Here is a 19305-nt window from a genome sequence, read left to right as displayed (position 1 = left end):
GTTTCCTTAAAAACCTGCCATGGTGACAGTGCTGAACCTCACAGCCATTCCTGCAGGGTCCCTCTGGAGCCCAGCCGCGCCCTGACGGAGGCCTCCCCTCCAGAACACGGGCTGGGAGACATCCATGTACATCCCAGGATGAGCTTGCTGCAGCCCATAGCAACCAAGCTCACGGAAATAACGTTCTGATACAATGAACAGTTCTGAAAAACACCAGCCATTTTCACGGTGTAAGAAAAGAGTGGAAGGTAATGTGAACATGGAGAGAGAAGACGGATGGTTAGACCATTTAACTTCACGAACATGTGTGAGATGGTCTGCAAATATTATCTCAAAAAAGTTGTCTTTGGAGATGAATCATTTTCCTGCTAAATCTTGCCGCTACATTACTCTAGAGTAAGAGCGGCACCGGGGGACTCTTTGGAAGGAAGTATGTTTCATCTGCGGATCCCACAAGAACCATCCAGTGCTTTCTTTTCTATTTAGAAGAAAAGTACGGCTTTAATCGGTGTGCCCACTGCCCGCTGAGTTTGCTGCTCTATTATCTGCCTGTCTCAACGAAGGGTGACCTGGGCGTGTATCGTGTTTCTTCCTTAACCTGAGCTCTAACCTGAGAAACGTGGAGATACCTGTCAAGGAAGAAAAGCTACAGACTCAGATGCCATGTTTCTCACACACGCACTCAAATGTACAAATCTATGCAAAGGGAGACAAACTACATAAACCTTTAATGATCCACTTTCATAAACACCAAATATCTAACAGTCTATGCAAAGGTTTGCAGAATGAGTCACAGCTGGTACTTGGTTCCAAGTTGTAGACCCACCTCCTCTCTCTTCGATGGGCCCCCTCTATGGGAACCCTAAGTCATGTAGTCTTTTTCCCCTGGGGACAAAGCTCTGTTCAAAACACTTCAATAAGGTTTTCCTCTTTCTAGATAAGTATCTTCCCCAGATTATCCCTTATAAAAATTTCCGAGCATCCTGGGTCATTGCAAAGTCTAACATGCGTATGGTTGTAGGATTTCATTTCAGCATTTCATCCCTTGACTTGGGGCTTTTTCAAAATGCCACCCATGCTGGTTAGCTTAGGAGGAGACCCGCACACTTGGGGTTCACCACCAGCGCCCCCTCCAGGATGAGGAGTTGTGTGTGGGGGGGAGCCGGGGACATGGGTGGCCCAGCTTCCTGCACCAGCTCTGGCCACAGACCCTGAGCCTGGGAGACGGTGCTGCCAATTACCATCCACTGGCACAGATCCCGGGCCCAAGCTCAGGTGTTCGGGCTTCTAAATGTGAGGTCCAACATATTCCCCTCCTTTCCACCCTTTTTCTGGAAGTAGAAATCAGTGGTTCTCATCCAGGGACAGTTTTAACCCCAGGGGACATTTAATAATGACAGATGAGTCATTGCCACTGGCATCTAGTGGGGAGAGGCTAGGGACACTGATAAATACCCTACAAGGCCCACGACAGACCCACCGAAACAAAGGGTTATCAGACTTCAAGAGTCAGGGTGAGAAACCTTGGATTAGTTCAAAGTCTTCACTCCTGACAAGCCTCCCAGAGAAAACACTTTCCTCCCGTTGATCTTCCTCTTTCCGGTCAATGTTACAGACCAATCTCTGAAGTGAAATCAAGTAACAGCAGAACTTATGAGCCCTGACTTTCTCAAACAACCCTCTCGATGTTTCATGGCTGGCGCAAGCGGGAGAGGCGGCCTATTGATTCAACTTGAAAGCGATCCTTCTTCCTGGAGAGTCCACGGCTCCTTTTCTGCAGCTCGCGGCCCCCATGCTGTCTGACAGGCCTCGCTCCCTGAAGCTTTTCAGTCCGTGGGGCCACTGAGTTTTAATGAACCTGCATACAATGCTGAATATGAGAAGCCTCCTATACACTCACCTTCGGGCGGGGCCTTCTTCTCAGAGGAAGCCCTATAACCTCTCCCGTTTGCTTTTGGTTTGGTAAGAGGGAAAGGGACGTCAATGGAGAAAGGATGAAAGTGAGATGGAGAAAACCTCAAGGGCACCCCAGCTCTGACAACACCCCAGCTGAAACACGGATGGTTCTCCTGTACTTTGGCACCTGGCGTCCCCGTAATTCAGGAGGGCCCTGCCTGTTCTCACACCCCAGTGTCAACGCTGAATAATGATCACTGATTCCTTCCCACACCTGAATCCATTAGCAGTTCAGTGAGGCTCTGCCTCAGTACATCTGTGACACGCTAATGGGACTGACTTCATCCCTGAAGGGACCTTCTTATCCAGCTTGGGCCATATTAAAATGTATGACGACACCAAGCCACCACAGAGCAAGCATGCAGGTATCAGTCACTTAATGAATGCCTAGACCTGCTCAGACAGCAGAGCTGAGAGAAGGCTCCAGAAGACAGGCACCCTGAGCCTGGGACCGTGGCTTCCCTCAGCTCCTGCAGACTGGTCGGGGTGGGTCCTGGCGGCGAGCACGACCAAGCCGCAGGCTCTGGGCCACTCTCCGTTCCTTGCACAGGTCCTGTCTCTGGGCAGCAGATGCAAAGAGAGAGCAAGAAACAGACAGAGAAGCGATAGAACCAGACGTAGAGGGAAAGAGAAGGAGGCTGAGAGGCTATGTGCCTAAACAAGGAAAGTGCAAAGCAGAGAAGCAGAAAGACAGACGGGACGATAGCAAGAAGAAAGACAGAGCATTTAGCATAAAGGAAGACAGAGAAAGCCAGGAGAGAGGGAGAGAAATAAAGAGAGAGAGAATAGGTAGGTAGGTAGGTAGATAGATAGATAGATAGATAGATAGATAGATAGATAGATAGATAGATAGATGATAGATAGATAGATAGATAATATGAAGAACCAGACTGATTAAAAAGGACAGATAGGAAGTCTGAGAGGCAGAGAGCTAAGGACACAGAGAGAAGTAAAAGCCAACAGAACAGCTAGGTGGCAAGACAGAGATACTGAAAGAGAGGGAGAGTCAGAGAAATATGGAAGGAGAGGCAAATTGACCGCTGACAGCGATGTGCTGTCAGCATCCCGAGGACCCAGGGTCCCTGGGGGCCGCTGGCCCCACCCACACCTGAGACTAACTGGGTTGTTGTGAGGTTGTTTGGGGTCAGCTCAGCCCCAGCTTTGGGCTCATCCCGAAGGGCCCCATTGAAGCCGCACCCCCAGTGCTTAGCCAGTATCTGGCACACAGTAGGTACTCAACAGGCACATGTTAGAAGGCAGGAGGAGAGGAAGGCCTGAGAAAAGAGAGGAGCAGGAAGGAGGAGGGTTTCCCCAAGCCCCTGTGAGGGAGGCCACTTGCCCATCCCGTTCTGAGAAGAAGCTGAGGCTCAGAGCGCTCCATGGTTTGTCACACGGCTGGTGAGTGTCACACACGCTCCACTCTTTGGGCCGATGAGATGCACGCACTTCCTTTAACCATTCGTGTTTTATCAAACTTCTCTTTCGAGACACCTTTTCTTTCTGTAACACCGAGCAGTGTGGTGGGGTGGCTCGGAGCCCAGGGTTTGGGGCGGTGTCCCTGCTGTAAAAGCTACCTGCACTTGGGAGAGTGAATTGCCTCAGTTTTCTTATCTGTAAAATGGACACAATAAGAGGTTCTGTAACTCATACTGTGAATGATGAAGCACATAGTCGCTGCTCAATCAAGAGTAACTATACGTTGTTACTCCCAGCCCATCATTCTCCCGGGCAAACTCCTACCCCTCCTTCAGAGCCCCATCCCAGCGTTGCCTTTACTTTGAAGCCTTCCTGGAAAATGTTCCCCTCTTGGGAGCATTCGCTCTTTCTTCAAATATGTAACCATACCACGTGCAAAATGCCTCCTCTCCGCCTTAGGGACACCACTCATATCTCTATCTCAGCTTTACAGTAAAAATCTTGAAGGTAAGGGACGGGTCTAGTTTGGTTTTATTTTCTATGCCTAGAGTCAAGTGGAGTGCCTGAGGCAGAGAGGGCACTGGCGTGAACTGGTCACTCAGACAGTAAGAGAACTCCAGGAGGGTGAGGTGTGTGGAGTTGCTGGAAAATAGAGGGGGTGTGAAGGTCCCCTCCCTTCTTAACCCTGGACCCCTCCCCCACGTCCCACTGGGAAGCACTCAGCTCAGGAGAGTTTGTCTAACACTGTACAAAAATATGTATCTATGCATAAAGAAAGCTTTTGTATCATTATGGGCAAATGTGATCGAAAACTGTGCTTTTGCTCCACAAAGCTTTTGGAACGGCTGTGTTCCAGCAAAGGCTTAGAGAAGGAGCAATGAGCCCAGCTCCAGGGAAACTCCGCCTCCGGTGCTATGACTGGTCGACTCCACGTTGAACCCACCCACTGGGAGCTGGGCTCTCAGGAAGGGTCTGGTGGAGCCATCCTCCTGTGCGTCATTTAGACAAGGGACAGAGGGCGACACTTCTCTGTGTGGTAGTGATTCCGATTCGCCACCCTTTCTTTCAGATGAAAGAGCAGGGGGCTGTGTCTGTTCCGCCAGCTTCATATGTAAATCAGATGGTTTGCTAAATTGATAACCCAGAGCAGTTCTGACTTCTCTGCCGTTCCTCAGGGCACACATGCGTACGATGGCCCACGTCGGCCCACGCTGGGCCAACGCCATCTCTGTGGTCTAGTGTTACAGCCAAGCTGACACCTTCCTGTCTTTGCCCAAGTCTCAGAGCACACGGTAGGCTCATTGCTCAAGGCCATGAAGCCAAATGGGATCTCATCCGTCCCTGGCATGTATCTTGCTGGAAAAACACAGAAAACGTGGTGTTTTCTCCTTTTATTGGGCCTCGTAGAGAGAAAATCTCCTTCATCTTCTACTAAAATGCCTCAGTAATGTGGGGGAAAAGTTTGGTTTCCCATTTTTTTCAAAGAACTCTTAAATTGCAAAGCAACCATTTTCTGGGCCTCCTTGGCAAGGGGAAGCATAAGTGTCAGCGTGTTATCACAAAGGTCACTGTCAAGGCCTCGTTTTGCTTCCAATGGTTCTCCCCCAGAAAATGACCCTTGTTTGTTTTCGTGAGAGAACAGGAACATAAGCTTTTATTCCCCCTCTCCCGTGCTGCCCGCTTTATACTGGTCTCTAAAATGTGCCACTGAGCGGGGGGCAGCGTAGGGTCTAAAGAGAGTGCAGGTCTGAGCCAGGGGTTTCAGGTCACCCTGCCAAGGCCACACGTGGGCGGGCCAGTGATCTCCAAAGAGTGTTGATGCAGGGGCGGCGGGGGGGGCAGGAAACAGGCAGGAAGCCAGAAGCTCAGCCAGTTCCGTCAGTTTATCCCCCCAGACATACACACCCCCAAACTCCGTTTGGAAGACAGACCCTGGGGTCACGGCTTTGGACATTTGATTCCAGCTGATGCTATTATGAGACAGAAAAAAAAATCCATGCTTCCACTTAACAGGTCAGTTTAAGGAGTGGTTCCTTTTATCAGGAAAGCGGACAGCGGGAGAGGTCCCCAGCCCAGGAATTTACACTGCATGAGCTTCAACGGCTCACTGATGCCCAGGGATAATCTAATTTCCTCACGCATGTGTCATGGTGGAATTTAGAAATGACTTTCGACGCTGACGCTGAAAATGCTGAACCGCATAGGGTTACATAAACCCACAGAGCAGAAGAGGGAGGTGGCGTCTTTTCTCTGGAGGAGGGATGCTGGCTCCACCTGGAAAGCACGGAGCTGGCAGATGGCGGAAGCTCAGAAAAGCTATGTGACTTCCCCAAGGACCCCCAGCGGGAAGGTGGAAGAGCTCGGATTCACTGACGAATGCCAAGTTTCTTTCGATGGCTGCTCACCAATCGAGCCAGCACATATTTCCGTCTTCTGTGCAAGTTGGCAAAAGACCTAGAAAATGATACTGTTAATCTACTCAGTCTTTAGAAAGAAGAAAACGGTCCTTCTAACAACGGATCCTTGTAAAAAACTGCACACGCCCGTCTGTGCTCCAGGAATTGTATGAAATCCGTGGTTACCATCTAAACTGTGGGAAATGAGCAGGTTTTCCTGTTTGATGGGTATGATGCAGGTGCCACGGTCTCCCCCTCTGCAGACGTGGACCCAGATAATGGCTTGCCACCTCTGCCCCTGGGTTCAGGTCACAGAGGGCTACCCTCCACCACTCAGTCCCAGTGTAAAAACGTGAGCTGTGTTCTGTGTCTGAAGGTCAGTTTGGCCGCAGGGTGGCTTTTTGGTTTTATCTACCAACTTCACAGATTCTGGACACGTTTTCCCACTCTCCATGCCCCTGTCACCCCCCCCTGAAGGGAGGACAGAGCCGTGCTGACTCCTGAGTTACAGATGGCAGTGCAGAGCAAAAGGGGAGATCAAAGCCGACCCCCCAGGCTGACTCTGTGCCCCAGCCAGCCTGACCTCCAGCCCTTTTCTAACCTTCGTGGAATGGAAACGCCACTGTGACCTTTGCAATATCCAGAGAAATGCCAGATTCTAGGACGATGGCGGATTGAAAATAAAGGAGTAAAGAGAAGGAAACAGCAAACCTACTGACGTCTACGTTAACCCACAACCTGAGAGTATGCTGTCGTCCAAATGTAGGCACAACCCAGACCTCGCAGAGGCAGGAGCCAGCACCTCTGTGGGAGCAGCAAGGAAAGAGAGAGCGTTCTGCGGGGTCTCAAGTCTCGGGCACACGGGAGGGAGACAAACAAGGCGATGGGCATGGCACTGTTTTCGTTTTGTTCTTTCACGATGGGGTAGAGGCAGCTCATAATTCTGTGGGACTCAGGGACACAGCTTATTCTAGACTGGAATTCCCAACCAGGGGTGATTGTGTCACCCAGGGCACACTGGCAATGTCTGCAGATAACTTGGTTGTCACAACTTGGGGGGAGGGTAGAGGCCAGGGACGCTGCTAAATGCCCACAACTCACAGAACAGCCCCTCTCAGCAGAGTGGTCCAGCACAAACGTCAGCGTGCTGAGGCTGACAAACCCCACGGCCACGATTACAGCTCGGAATTGTACTGAAGTCTGTGAACGCAGCAAGGGAAGAGACAGCATCCACATGCCGTCACGGGATTTCAGAGGAACTGTCCTGTAGGGGACACCCCCTTTCTTCCCACGAGCTCAGTGGGAAACCCGTGCCATTCTAGCTATCAGCTGCATTCAATCTTCTGGAGGAGATGGTGGAGGTCACGGGGCAAAGATATCATCTACTGTTGTTATCATCCATTTCCCTCGTTTCCATCTGAAGAGAAAATTGCATAGATTATTTCATCAGATGGTGTTTTAAATGAGTTCGGGTGTTCGTATATAATGTAATGTGACAAAAACTATTATGGAGAGGAAACTGGGAGGAAAAAAATGACAGGTTATTTCTTCTCTGAGAATGGAGGAAACTGGGGGAGAGACCCCAAAAGGAGTAGTTCGCCCTCCTAGTGTACAAGGTACAGAGCCTAGTGTCACTGACTTGGGGCTGTCAACTCCCGAGCCCCCTGGGGTCAGGCTGGGCTTCCAGGGACCTGAGAGCTGTGAGCACAGCCTGGGGTGGTGGGTTCTTGCTGACATTCCCTTTCATGGCGTCCTACATCCGTTTTAAATTTTCACACATAATGAGTGGGCTTTGGAGGTTTTAATCTGGCCCTCATTTTTATTTAAAACCACTTAGTTCATAAATAATGATAATTCAGTGCAATAAACTTCTCCCTCCATCTTGCTAAACTCAACTGATGGTGATTTCATCTCTCCAGAATCTCGGGCAAAAGAAAGAAAGGAAAGAGAGGAGAGGAGAAGAGAGGGGAGGGAAGGGGAGAGGAGGGGAAGGGAAGAGAGGAAAAAGAACAGAAAATAAAAGAAATAATCCAAGAGTACTAAAGAGTACGCGGAGCAGAACCCAATCAGCCTCACGCGGGTGACGCTTCATTTCTGAAGCTGCGTGTTAATAACAGATCCTCATTAAGTTGTTATTCTTTCCACGTCGCGGGTTTGTTTGTGAAAATGCACGTCACCTCTCTCTGTGGCAGCCAGCACCGCCTCCTGCAGAGCCGTACACTGGGCACCCTGGACTTTCCTTCCTCAGCAGGTCAGCACGGTGGCAGAGTCAGGGCCACCCTGCTATCTAACAAGCAGGTCACACAGGCGGCCATCCAGACAGACCCAGGGGCAGCCACCTTCCTGCCGGTGCGCACTGCTGTACAAAGCTGCCTCTTAATGGGGGTTTTCAAAAGCCCGCAAGGGAGCCCCGGGTGGGAGCGCTGATTGGATGTAAAATCGCTGGGTGGCTGCAGGGCTCTCAGAAAATGCGACTGCGCTCTGTGGCGTGAGGCAGCTCATTGTGCAGAGTCACGGCTGGCTTCCGTGTGTGAGCTGTCCTCCGGGGCAAGAGATCGGGACCTCACCACACCACCCACGAAAGCGCGGCCTCATCAGCCAAAGATAAATATTTTCCAGAGGCAGAGAGGGTTCTGGGGAGATGGGGGAAGTGGCCACGTAGGCTCTGAGGTCAACAGCTCCCCTTTTCTGGGGCTTTTCCACTCCCTTAAAAACCATACAGCTTCTTCTATTTCGTCTTGAATACTTACTTCCCTCCAGGATATCAATCTGTTACGCGTGCTCTTTCATTGTGGGGTAAAACCCAGGGTAGATTGCATCAACCAGCAATGTCTGTAACGGTGCTTTCCACGTTACATTAATGTGACACTGACACTGCCATTAGCCCGCGGCGAGGTCTGCATTTCCTCCCCTTGATCTTGGGCAGACATGTGGCCTTGGCGAAGTTACACCCTGTGACCTTTGAGGTCTCATCATGAAAGACCCACTCCATCTTTCAAAGGAGGAGAGGTTTGAAGTCCATCAGTGTTCCTTTGGATCCGTGGTCTCCTGCTCAGTATAAGTAAAAATATACTTCACACGTCTCAATCAGAAAGGGCCTGCAGAATACTAGTGCACTTCTATAACATATGGCTCTCACTCGTTGGGTGATCCATTTATATCTATCCTGTAGCTATGACAGTGCTCCAATATGAAACATGGAAAATGTAGAATCTTATGATTTGAAGAGAGTTTTTATTTTCATGTGTCTATGCTTTTTGACTTTTCTATAATAAGCGTGTGTGTTTTTTTTTAAATAAAAACTGAAGTCTACCAGAGCACAGAGACACCCGTCAGTCCGTGGGGCTGGCAGGGGGTGCTAGCTGATGGAGGCAGATGCACCCTTTCAGCTTCCAGTTGCCCTGTAGCCACCGTGGCACAAGCTTCTGGAAGGAGCTTTCATTTATTTACACTCCGGGAGTGCACCAGGGGAGGGGTCCGTCCCCCCAAGGAGGTGGGTAAGAGCAGGAGAGAGTAAGGAGTGTGACCCAGCAGGGAACCCGAGAGAAGGGTGAGTCATGTGAACCCCTGAGAAACACCGTGGGGATGGGGCAAAATCACCAGCAGGTTGACAGTATCAGGCATCCATCAGCCCACAAACGGATGAGCAAAGGTGGTCTAACCACACAGCAGTATTACTCAGATGTAGACAGGGACTCACTGCCGACTGAGGCTACAACACAGGCTGCTGTGAACACATGCTCAGTGAGGAGGGTCACACACAAAGACCACACGTGTATGATTTCAGGGACATGAAATGTCCAGATCGGGCAAGTGATCAGAGATAGAAAACACATCGCTGGTTGCCTGGGGCTGGGCAGGGGGTATGCGGGGCGGGGTGTAAGCAGGTGGGGGAAGGATGGGAGGTGAGTTCTCATGGACATGAGGGGTCTTGTCAGCATGAGGGACATGTTGGAGACCTGATTGTGGTCATGGCTGCACAACTCTGTGAATATACAAGAAACCACTGAATTGTGTGCTTTCAACGGGTGAGTTGCACGGTATGTGCATTATACCTTAATAAAGCTAGGTATGAGTATATATATATAAATTATATGTGTTTATGGCACCCTTTAGCTGTCAGAGATGTGTCATAGAGAAAAAGGACTTAAACGCAATTTAAAATGTCATCTTGAGAGGAGGTAAAATAAAGACCATTAAAACGCTACCATCAGGAACTGCTGTGTACAGCTGTGTGTAGCAACCAACTCTGCCGTCTCTCTGGGGCAGAGCTTATGACTGGCGGCTGTTCTGATGGGGTAGTTCTCATGGCATTTCCCTCTTAAATTTTTTGACTATTATTTCTTCTCTTAAATACTTCCTCTCTCTCTCTCTCTCTCTCTCTCTCTCTCTCTCTCTCTCTCTCTCTCTGTTTTTTTAAAGCAAACAGGCTTAAACTGAAGGGAATTGTTCATTTTCATTCTCTCACTGTGCACTAAGCATTTTATTACTTATACAATTTTAATCTTCAAAATACCCTGATGAGGTGTTTCTGGTAGGAATTCTTTTACCCTTTTGTAGGTAGAGATACCAAGGCCATATAACGCTAAGAGACTCTTCCAGGTCCCACTGATCATAGATGAAGAGCTGGGATTTGAACTCAGGGAGCCTGAACATATTATTATGCCTCTAACGAAACTGAGGAATCGCAACATGAACACACAGCTCCATTTTCCTCTGTGTTCCCCAGCAGAGAGGCATGGCGTCGGTGTGGGCATTTGAGAGCAGGTGTCTCAGACTCTGGAGGAGATGGAGGTAGTAATTCTGGAGCAAAGTCATGTCCCCCCTACACAACTTGGTCTTCATGACTCCACGTTGTCATAAATAACCTGGTCACCTACAGACAGTGAAGGTGCTTATTTCTTCAGAGAACATGATTGTCTGAGAACATAACATCCTGGCGAGAGCACCTGGAAGGTGGGGGTGCGACACAGGTGCTTCACTAACACGTCAGGTCCTTCCTCTTGTCATCCATCATCACTCACAACGCAGAACGAGCCCAGTGAACCAGCCTGCAATGCGCGTGGCTGCAGGAGCTGCTTTGGAAGTGGGTCACAAACATCAGAGGCATGAGCAGAGCCTTTCAAAGTGTGTCATGTCCCATTCTTGCCACAGAAACACTCAGGATTCTATTATTGGCCGACAGACAGTAGTTTCCCTCTTGACTCGTCGACCTGGGTCTGTTTTTCCAATCTAACCTAACAAATTGCACGTCGGGGAGGTTTCCTGAAAGGATGAACTAAATACCTTTATAGTTTATTTTCTCTCTTTTATGTCTAGCTGACTCCAGTGTGTTCTCTGAGACCAATCCTTTGGTATTTCTATATTTTTGAATATGTCCCGGAAAGGACACAACATCTAAGCCTTGTTTTGTGGCCAGCGTGGTAATGAGTTTGCCGGGGTTGCCCACTGGCGTCCCTGTGCTGGGATAACTCTGAGCTGTGGGTACTTGTGTTAGGTGGGGGCTGCCCACTCTGTGGTGACCGCAAATGGCAGCATTTGCAGAGGGTGTTGTTCGTTCTCGTTTATGCAGAAACGTCATGGATTCAGCAGCTGAGCTTTTCCGCTATCCACAGTATGCTATGTTCGGTATACTCAATAACTCTGTGGACAGCATATCCTGGGGACGAAGTGCAATCTGCAGAATGAATGAATGAATTGCATAGGTGAATGAACCAATGGTCTGACCCTTTCATGTGAACTATGGAGAAGCAGGCCTAGAGAATGAAACTGATTGGCCAAAGGCCATGCCTCGTCCTCAAGGGAGCAGGCTTCACCTCGCCTATCCGTTCAGACATCTCCCGAGTGCCGTCATCTGCTCAGGCGGCTATAACAGGACACCCCTGACTGGGCGGTTTAAACAACAGAAATGTGTCCCTGCTTTCTAACCCAGGGCATTGGATCTTTCCATTTAACAGCTTTCTAAATTCTTATCACAGGATTTCAGGCAGTTTGTATATTATATTCTATTAAAATGATTCCACTCAAGGTTGTCGCAATTGGGAGAGGACAGCGTCCGCAGGATGTCTTGTGAAGAATGTATTCATATATTCACTTTGTTAGCCGTCAAACACACCCCAGGAGCCTGCATTTAGCATCTCATTTGATAGCATGATTCAATGAAAAAGGACAAAATAAGCAGTATTTATTAATGTTATGGAATGGACTTCACAGGAGTATTGGGTAAGTCCATACTGTCATCCCAAAGCAAACAATTCTGCATTTCTAGCTCTGCAAGGACAAACAGAAAAAGGGAACTGGTGGAGGGAAGGAGAAACAGGAATGAAATGTGAGAACTTCTCCTATGTATGTAACTCTGGTTATAGAATTACTTCTGCTCATGCAATCTTTCTTATCTCTTCCAAAAAGTATGCAACATTTATTCTCAAAAAAGTGATAAACACCATCTGTGTTGTTCTTTGAGTGTGAGAACATCACTATTTGATCAAATAGTTTAAGAAAATAGACGCCCCATGCAAAACCCACAGATATTCCTAGGACGTAGTGAGACAGTGTTTTCCGAGGGCGTGGAGTTGGAAAAGCATCTCTGGACTCCTCAGGCACAATGTTGGGGGCAGTAAGACTGTGGTGACAGCCAGGTCACCTGTTGTACCTACATTCCCAGCATCTATTCCAACTAGAACCCCTCTGCGCTTTCTAAGTCCCAGCGGGTCCATCCACGTCCCCCCCCCCCCCACTTCCAGGGCTGGCTACACAGACTGGTTCAGGCGGGTCCATGATCCAAGTTATGCCAAACAGAGCCAGTGACCAGCACCCCCAGGACGTGTGCTGACCTGATGGGGGAAAGCGGCGTTCTCCCTGGAGTGACGGAGCCAGCAGGACGGCCGCTACGGGAGCTGGTGGCCCACACGCCCCCAGGAAGGAGGAGCCTGCTGGGGATAATGCCAGCCAGAAGACAGACATGGGACAGGTTGACAAGGATGCTGCCTGAGCACCTGGGTCCAGACGCCCTGAACTTGTGCACGTGCGTGCGGGACCCCAGTCCCCTCTGCTCCTACTTCATTGGTACAGTCCCTAACGGCATCCGTGGGACAAAGGCCCCTGACCTGCACCCCACCACCAGGAGGAAGCCTTCCGGTGGGGACAGTGACATGCGCGTCCCTGTGCGAAACAGGGAATTAACAAATACACTCTCCTCTTGTCGCTCCACTGTGCAAAGCGTCCACTGCCAGGGTCACCTCACGGTCCAACATGGATGCTGGGGCTCCTGCCATGGCCTCTGCATTCTATCCACCAGCAGATAGGAAGTCATACCTCCTCCCATGAAAAGCATATCAAAGAAATTTCCAGCACCACGACCTCTGACATGTATCACAAGTTAGTCAAAGGGCCACACCTACCTGAAGAAAAATAAAGTTAGAGAATATAGTCAAACATCCAGGTTTCTATGCCTGAGGAAGGTAAGGGAGAATGGAGAGTGGGGGAAGACTGCAGCCTCAGCCACAGGTGCCCATCAGGGCCAGCTTGGTCCCCCCTGCCCACCTCCCTGCTCCCACGTCCCCTGACTCTCCTCCTCCTCCCTCTGCTCCAGGCACCTGTCCTTCTTGCTGTCCCTCCAGCACACCAAGCCTGTTCCATTTCCATGTGCCTGGTGCTGGCTGGACAGCGCCTCCCAAGTGTCCACAGCTCTTCTGTCACCTTCATGTCTCCGCCCCAAAGTGCACCTTCCCAAGGAGGCGTCCAGCACCACCCCGTCCTGACCACCTGGGTCCTTCACCATGCTCTCACCGGGCTTCCTGTGCACCTGGTCCTGGAGATTGATCTTACCTTTTCAAGGTAACAGAAGAAACACCCGCCCGCCCCCCCCCCCACTCATTCCTGCATAACTGGAGTGCCAGGCAGAAAGGGACATGGTTTTAACACGGCAGAGAGCAGGTGTGTGAAAAACTGGGTCTAGGCAGGTTGTCTGAGAAGCTGCAGCCTCCAGGAGGATGGATTACCAGGGAATTACCAGGGAGGATGGGGAAAGCAAAACCAACTTTGTAACTTCACTTAGCAATGCCCCTTCCGGTGCGCTTATAGCCCACCTTTAGGCAGAAAGGTTCTGGGGAGAGAGGAAGTGAGTGTCCCCTGCGCTTCTGGCTTTCAAGGCAGCCAGCTCCTCCTGGGACTGGTGAGTGTGTGCACCTTCCCAAGGTGTGTGTGTAGAACCAGCGGCCCCAGCGAAGGGCTGGAGGAGAAGGTGCTGCGGCCCCGCACACAGAACACGGACCTGCGGACCTTCCACTCAGCGTGGGTGGCATTCTCCCTTTTTCTCGGATCAGCCCGCGACCTGAGCCCAAGGACTGACGCCTGTGTCCTGCACGGCGGGCTGCCCTATCCCACTGCTCCCGGGACCCAGAGGCTGAAACCCCCCATCCTCTCGCCTGGTGCCCCCAAATCTACGTGTGGGGCCACCCCGACCCCACGTGCACAAAACAATCGTCGTGATACCAGCCAGTCTCCCCTGGAACGCCGCAGACTCTTCTGTGAGCCCAGAGCGCCGGTTAACTTCCCCCCACTCCAAGAGACCTTACACTCCCGCTGTGGGGGGGGCAAACCCAGTCCTGTTCCGGAGAGCCCCCTCCCCAGACAGCAGCCTCCCTGAGCCTCGCAATCTCCACTCGCACCGCTCCCCCAAACTGCTTTGAAATCAACCTCCAGTGCCCGAGGGGAGGTGCCAGGTTTTGGGCAGTGAACGTGCTTTCCTCCGCGGGCCACGAGCGGGTGGGGAGAAGAGCGCTCAGAAAACTGGGTTCCCTCGTCCTGGATTTGCAGCCCCACAGACGGGCGTTGGAGTGGAGCCCACAGTCGTAAGGATGGAGACGCGGAGATTCGCTCCATCTCCCATCCTCACAGGTTGACTGAGCTGGGGGGTAAGGACCCCGAGTTTGGGGCGCAGATGAGCGAGGGGCTGGGATGCTCCTATCCCCACGGCTGCAGTTTGGCTGAGCTGAGGCTGGGAAGTCGGGAAACAATCAACGGAGCCTTTCCCTTCGTTTCCACTCCTGGGACAGCACCAAGAGAGCGGGACCAAACTGCCCCAAGTGCCCCGCTGCTCCCAGCAGGATGTGCCCAGCCAGCCGAAGGAACGCGCACAGGCAGAAGGAACGCGCACGGGCGCCCCGGAGGCGCCTCGCCCTCCCGCCAGCTCCCCGCACAAACTCCAGGTTGAGGCCCCCTCCGCCCGAAGGCACCAGAGATCAGGGAGGGGGCGGGGGGACCTTTCCGAGCCCCGAGCGCCACTGCCACCGGCTCCTGCCTTACCTGTGACCCGCGGCGTCCGCACAGCCCTGGGCCGCGCCCTCGGAGCGCGAGTCCCACCGGCTGTCCCCAGGCCCGGCGACCCCGGTAGCCGAGTCAGCGGCCCGGCTGCGTTTCCGATGTCCGCTCCCGGCCCTTGCCGGTCCTGCCCGCAGAGGCTCGGCATCACAGCCACTCGCCCTCCAGTGGGGACAACTTCTCCCCACCCACTTCAGTCCGGGCGGCCCCGCCCCCGGCCGCGCCCCGCCCCGCCCACGGCCGCGCCCCCGGCCGCGCCCCGCCCCGCCCCGCCCCCGGCCCATCCCAGCCCCGCCCACGGCCGCGCCCCATCCCAGCCCCACCCACCCCACCTGAACTCCGCCCCAGCCTCGCCCGCCTCACGGATCCATCCTGACTCGGTCCTACTCCATCTCTGACTCCTGATTCCCATCGCCTCCGGACAATACCCCATTCCCCACCTCCTTCCCTTTCCATCTCCCGAGCCGCCCCTCCGCCCTGGGCCCCTTCTCTTCACGTCCTGCGCCCACCGGATGGGATGTGAGCGCCAGGAGCGCAGGAGAAGGCGCGGGGTGAGCATCCTTCCGGGGTCCCAGGTAGCGTCCGGGACAAGAGGCGGAGGGCAGGACCGGCTCCTCGGGGGGGAAGCCTCTCTTTGGAGCGAGACTCTTCGCGGCTGCACCCCCTCCTTGGCGCTCTGCGTCGCAGCCCCTGATCATTCTGCCCAGATCGCCAGCGACCGAGATGGAGCCGGCCCTTCCAGCCTTCCCAGGCCCTGCGGGGCGAGGTCAGCACTCCCCACCGCCAGCTTTCTGGCCACACCCCGATCTTGTCTTGGGAGGCGGGACATGTGGGATTAAAGGTTCTGTGTGGCTAATTTGGGAAGATCTGTAGTTACATTCTTAGGAGAAAAAACAAGGCGCAAAACTAGAGAATATTTACACAGGTATATATCACACCAGAAATGATTAGCAGTGGTGTCCTCGGGCAAGGGACTGGGACATGGGGACAGGAGAACAATTACTTGTTCCGTTCCTGCTCTTCCTGTACTATTTGATTTCCTAATGTGTTTGTATTATCTACTCAAGAAAACAAGCAGACAAACAAACCTGTCCCCACAGCCCTGTCCCTGCACCAGCAGTGCCAGTGTAGTCAGCCTACTCCTCCCTCTCAGGATGTGTCCCAGCTGTCACCTGGTGTGGTGACCTGTGCTCAGCCTCATGGTCCCTGGGGGCGCTGAGCCCTCGCAGGGCAGGATTCTGACCCCCTTCCTGGAATGTGACAGGTGGAAGGAACAGAAGAGAAGTTCTTCCTGGAGATTCAGACTCCAGCTGTGCTCCCTCCCCAAACCAACAGCTCTGGCAGTGCCTCAGGGTGGGTGCTTCCCACCTACAGGGCAGCCTCCAGGGCGCGCCCTGTGCCCACTCACATATCAGGAGCAGCCTGCCCCACTTTTTCATGTGTCACCTTCATTCCTGGTTATTAGAGAACCGCCAAGGGTATCCTGATCCCAAATGCTTTAAAAACAAGCAAGCTCACAAAGAAACACAAATTGAAACACTAGAAGGATCCAGAAACTGCAAATCCATTTCTTTGTTCCCTAAGACTGGTCCTACTAGAGAAACAAGAGCCGCTGCTGATGAAGCAAAGGGGAGACGGGACAGCTCTCCCCAGCCCTGGCCTCTGCCTGCTCCCCGGGGCTGGGGTTCTGGCCCTCGGCTGACTGAGGAAGACTTGGGGGCATTTTAGTCCACTTCACTTAGTGACATCAGGAGAATGACACATAGGACCCTAATGCCTTGGTGGCAGAGGTCCTGTGTCATGCATAGACACCTACTGTGCACTCTGGGGGGGGCACAGTGGGAACAAGGGCTGGACCCCCGTGGGGCCCAGGGAAGTTGGGTCACGTGAGTGTGGGGCCACCTGCTCTGGCCATTTTTCAGTGCCCTCTGGTCCTGCTCAAGCTCAGTCCAGATGTACCTTTTCCTTCTTACAAGGGACTGCTGCCGGCCCCTGTGACTTGAACAAGTGGCAGTCCAGACAGAATCTGGCCAGTGGGTACGTCCAGACACATGGCCCGTCTCCCTCTTGTCGGGTGTCCTAACTCTACAAGGGCACACAGAATGCAGAGCCTGCTGCTTTGGGCAGCGTGACCTCATTCTAAAACGCCAAGGGATCCTCCCATTGGGACGTCCATGGGCTTCACGCTGCAGCTTTCTCCCTGGGACACCTCCAACACCATGAATCTGCCTGATGGGTTGGCCCAGCGTGGACTGCACCAATCCCTGAACTGACTGCCGTGCCTGGCTGTTCAGCCTGCCACATGGTGCCTGGGCTGGCACGTCCTCCTGGGTGTGGGCTGTGGGTCCTCTAGAACCCACAGAGGCCCACGGGCGTTGTGCGTTGTGTTTCCTTCGTGTGCTGTGGGGTGTGAGCCCTTTACTTCAGGGAGGGTGTCTGCAGGCCTGTGACCCCTGGAGAGCAGGTCCCAAACCTCCACGCCCTCTGCAGCCCAAGGCCTCAGCATACTGGCCCCCTTGGACTCATCCTGTCCAATCAGCATGAGGCCCTTGACTGATGGTCGCCGTGACCTTCAGCGGGATGTCCTGGCAGCCTGGATCTCTGGGGGCTGTATTTTGACAGGGAGAGAGTTGTTTGACAGGGAGACAGCTCTGAGAAAACATTGTCGATTCATAGTGTCCATCCACTATGTGTGTGCACACGTGTGCGTTGAGTGGCCGTGTCAGATCTATTTCATGGTTATAGTAGAAAATATGATGCCAAACCTTTAGAGTTTGTGTACAGCAGTAGAATCACTACATTTTGGGGGTATAGACAGAGGGTGCCAAAAAAAATGTATACACATTTTAAGAAAGGAAAAAACTATTAAAATTGTAATACTCATTGTATACCAATAACAAAAGATGAATACAGGTCACGTTTGACTTCTGCAATGACAAGAGGGGCTCAAAGTGGTTCCCATCAGCGTCCAGACACTTCTGATTATGGAGAACGACTGCTTGAGAAACATTGACCAAAGTGTCCACTTGTACACATTTTTTTGGCACCCCCGGTATAGCTTTAATTTTCAATGTTGCCAAATTGCTCACCAGAATATTTGTACCAATTAGCAAGTTATGTTTGAGGTTTGGAGGTTTCTTCACTTTCTGAAATGAGGAGTTTCCAGAAGTTGGGGCTCGTCCATCTTATGTTGGGACAAAAGACCTCTGCTTGGCTCTACGGCACTGCAATCAGTGTTTTGTTTTCCAGAGAAACACTCATCTCTGTGGCTTACCATTCAATTTCCCTGCTGTCAGGAGGCGGATTAAGTTACCCCTCCTTTTAAAAGAATGATAGAAGCAGGGAATAATGAATGCAAAACGCTGTAGCTAAACAGCAGCAGATGAACTGATGGATTGGCTGTCACTGAGATTAGACTATAAATCGAAAGAAAGTAATATTTAATCATTTGCAAAAAAAAAAAAAAAAACAACAACAACCCAGCAGTGATGGATTTGGTGTGCCCTGACTCTATGACTCATTGCAGCAAATTGTCACTTTCCAGTTAATGGAAGGAATAAAACGTGTGGAGCTAAGAAGCGATTGCTGTGAAGATCACCCCAGGCCTCCTGACCACTTTAAACATGTGAACCGTTTGTTGTAAAGTTAACCTCAGGGGCTGAGTTGTGTCCCCTCAAAATCCGTAGGCTGCAGTCCTAACCCCGGGACCTCAGAATGTGTTGATGTGTGGAGATGGGGACTTTGGAAGAATAAATAAGGTCAAATGAGGTCATGTGGGTGGGCCCAAATGCAACATGACTGGTGTCTTTAAAAGAAGAGACAGTCAGGACACAAGTGCACAGAGGGACGACCCTGTGGGGACACATGGAGATGCCACAGAGAGAGGCCCCAAGAGACAGCAGCCCTGCTGACAGGGTCTCTCGCTGGCCCCTGGTGGCCCCTGGTGGCCCCTGGCTCCTGCAGCTGCGTCACTCCCATCTCTGCCCCCATTTCCACGAGGCCCCTGGGTCCTCTCCTCTTCTCTTAAGGACACTTGTTATTGGATTTGGGGCCCATCAGCCTAATGCAGGATGCTCGCAGCTCAAGACCCTTCACTCAGTTACATCTGCAAAGACCCCAGGTCCCAAGGCCGTCACATTCAGGGCTCTAGGGTAGACTATGGACAAGGCTTTGGGAGCTGGCATCAGCCCATCGCACTGCCCAGCGCGGGTGTTGT

The 19305-nt window shown here is 52.0% G+C and overlaps 2 long non-coding RNA genes across 4 annotated transcripts in view; one reads left to right on the top strand and one right to left on the bottom strand.

The window, feature by feature from the left end:
* Positions 1-19305, top strand: part of LOC141569167 (uncharacterized) — a 467986-nt gene that overhangs the window by 200046 nt on the left and 248635 nt on the right. The window lies entirely within an intron of this gene.
* On the bottom strand, positions 11931-15288 carry LOC141569191 (uncharacterized). Its single transcript, XR_012492641.2, has 2 exons — positions 15075-15288; positions 11931-13168 (listed from the first exon to the last, which is right to left on the bottom strand). It is a non-coding gene; the product is annotated as an uncharacterized LOC141569191 (long non-coding RNA).

The sequence above is a fragment of the Rhinolophus sinicus genome, chromosome 9 (genome assembly GCF_057876585.1).
Source record: "Rhinolophus sinicus isolate RSI-liver-muscle chromosome 9, RSI-T2T, whole genome shotgun sequence".
Classification (NCBI taxonomy): Eukaryota; Metazoa; Chordata; class Mammalia; order Chiroptera; family Rhinolophidae; genus Rhinolophus; species Rhinolophus sinicus.
The sequence above is the reverse complement of the archived record's forward strand: the minus strand, read 5'-3'. Positions and strand labels throughout refer to the sequence as shown.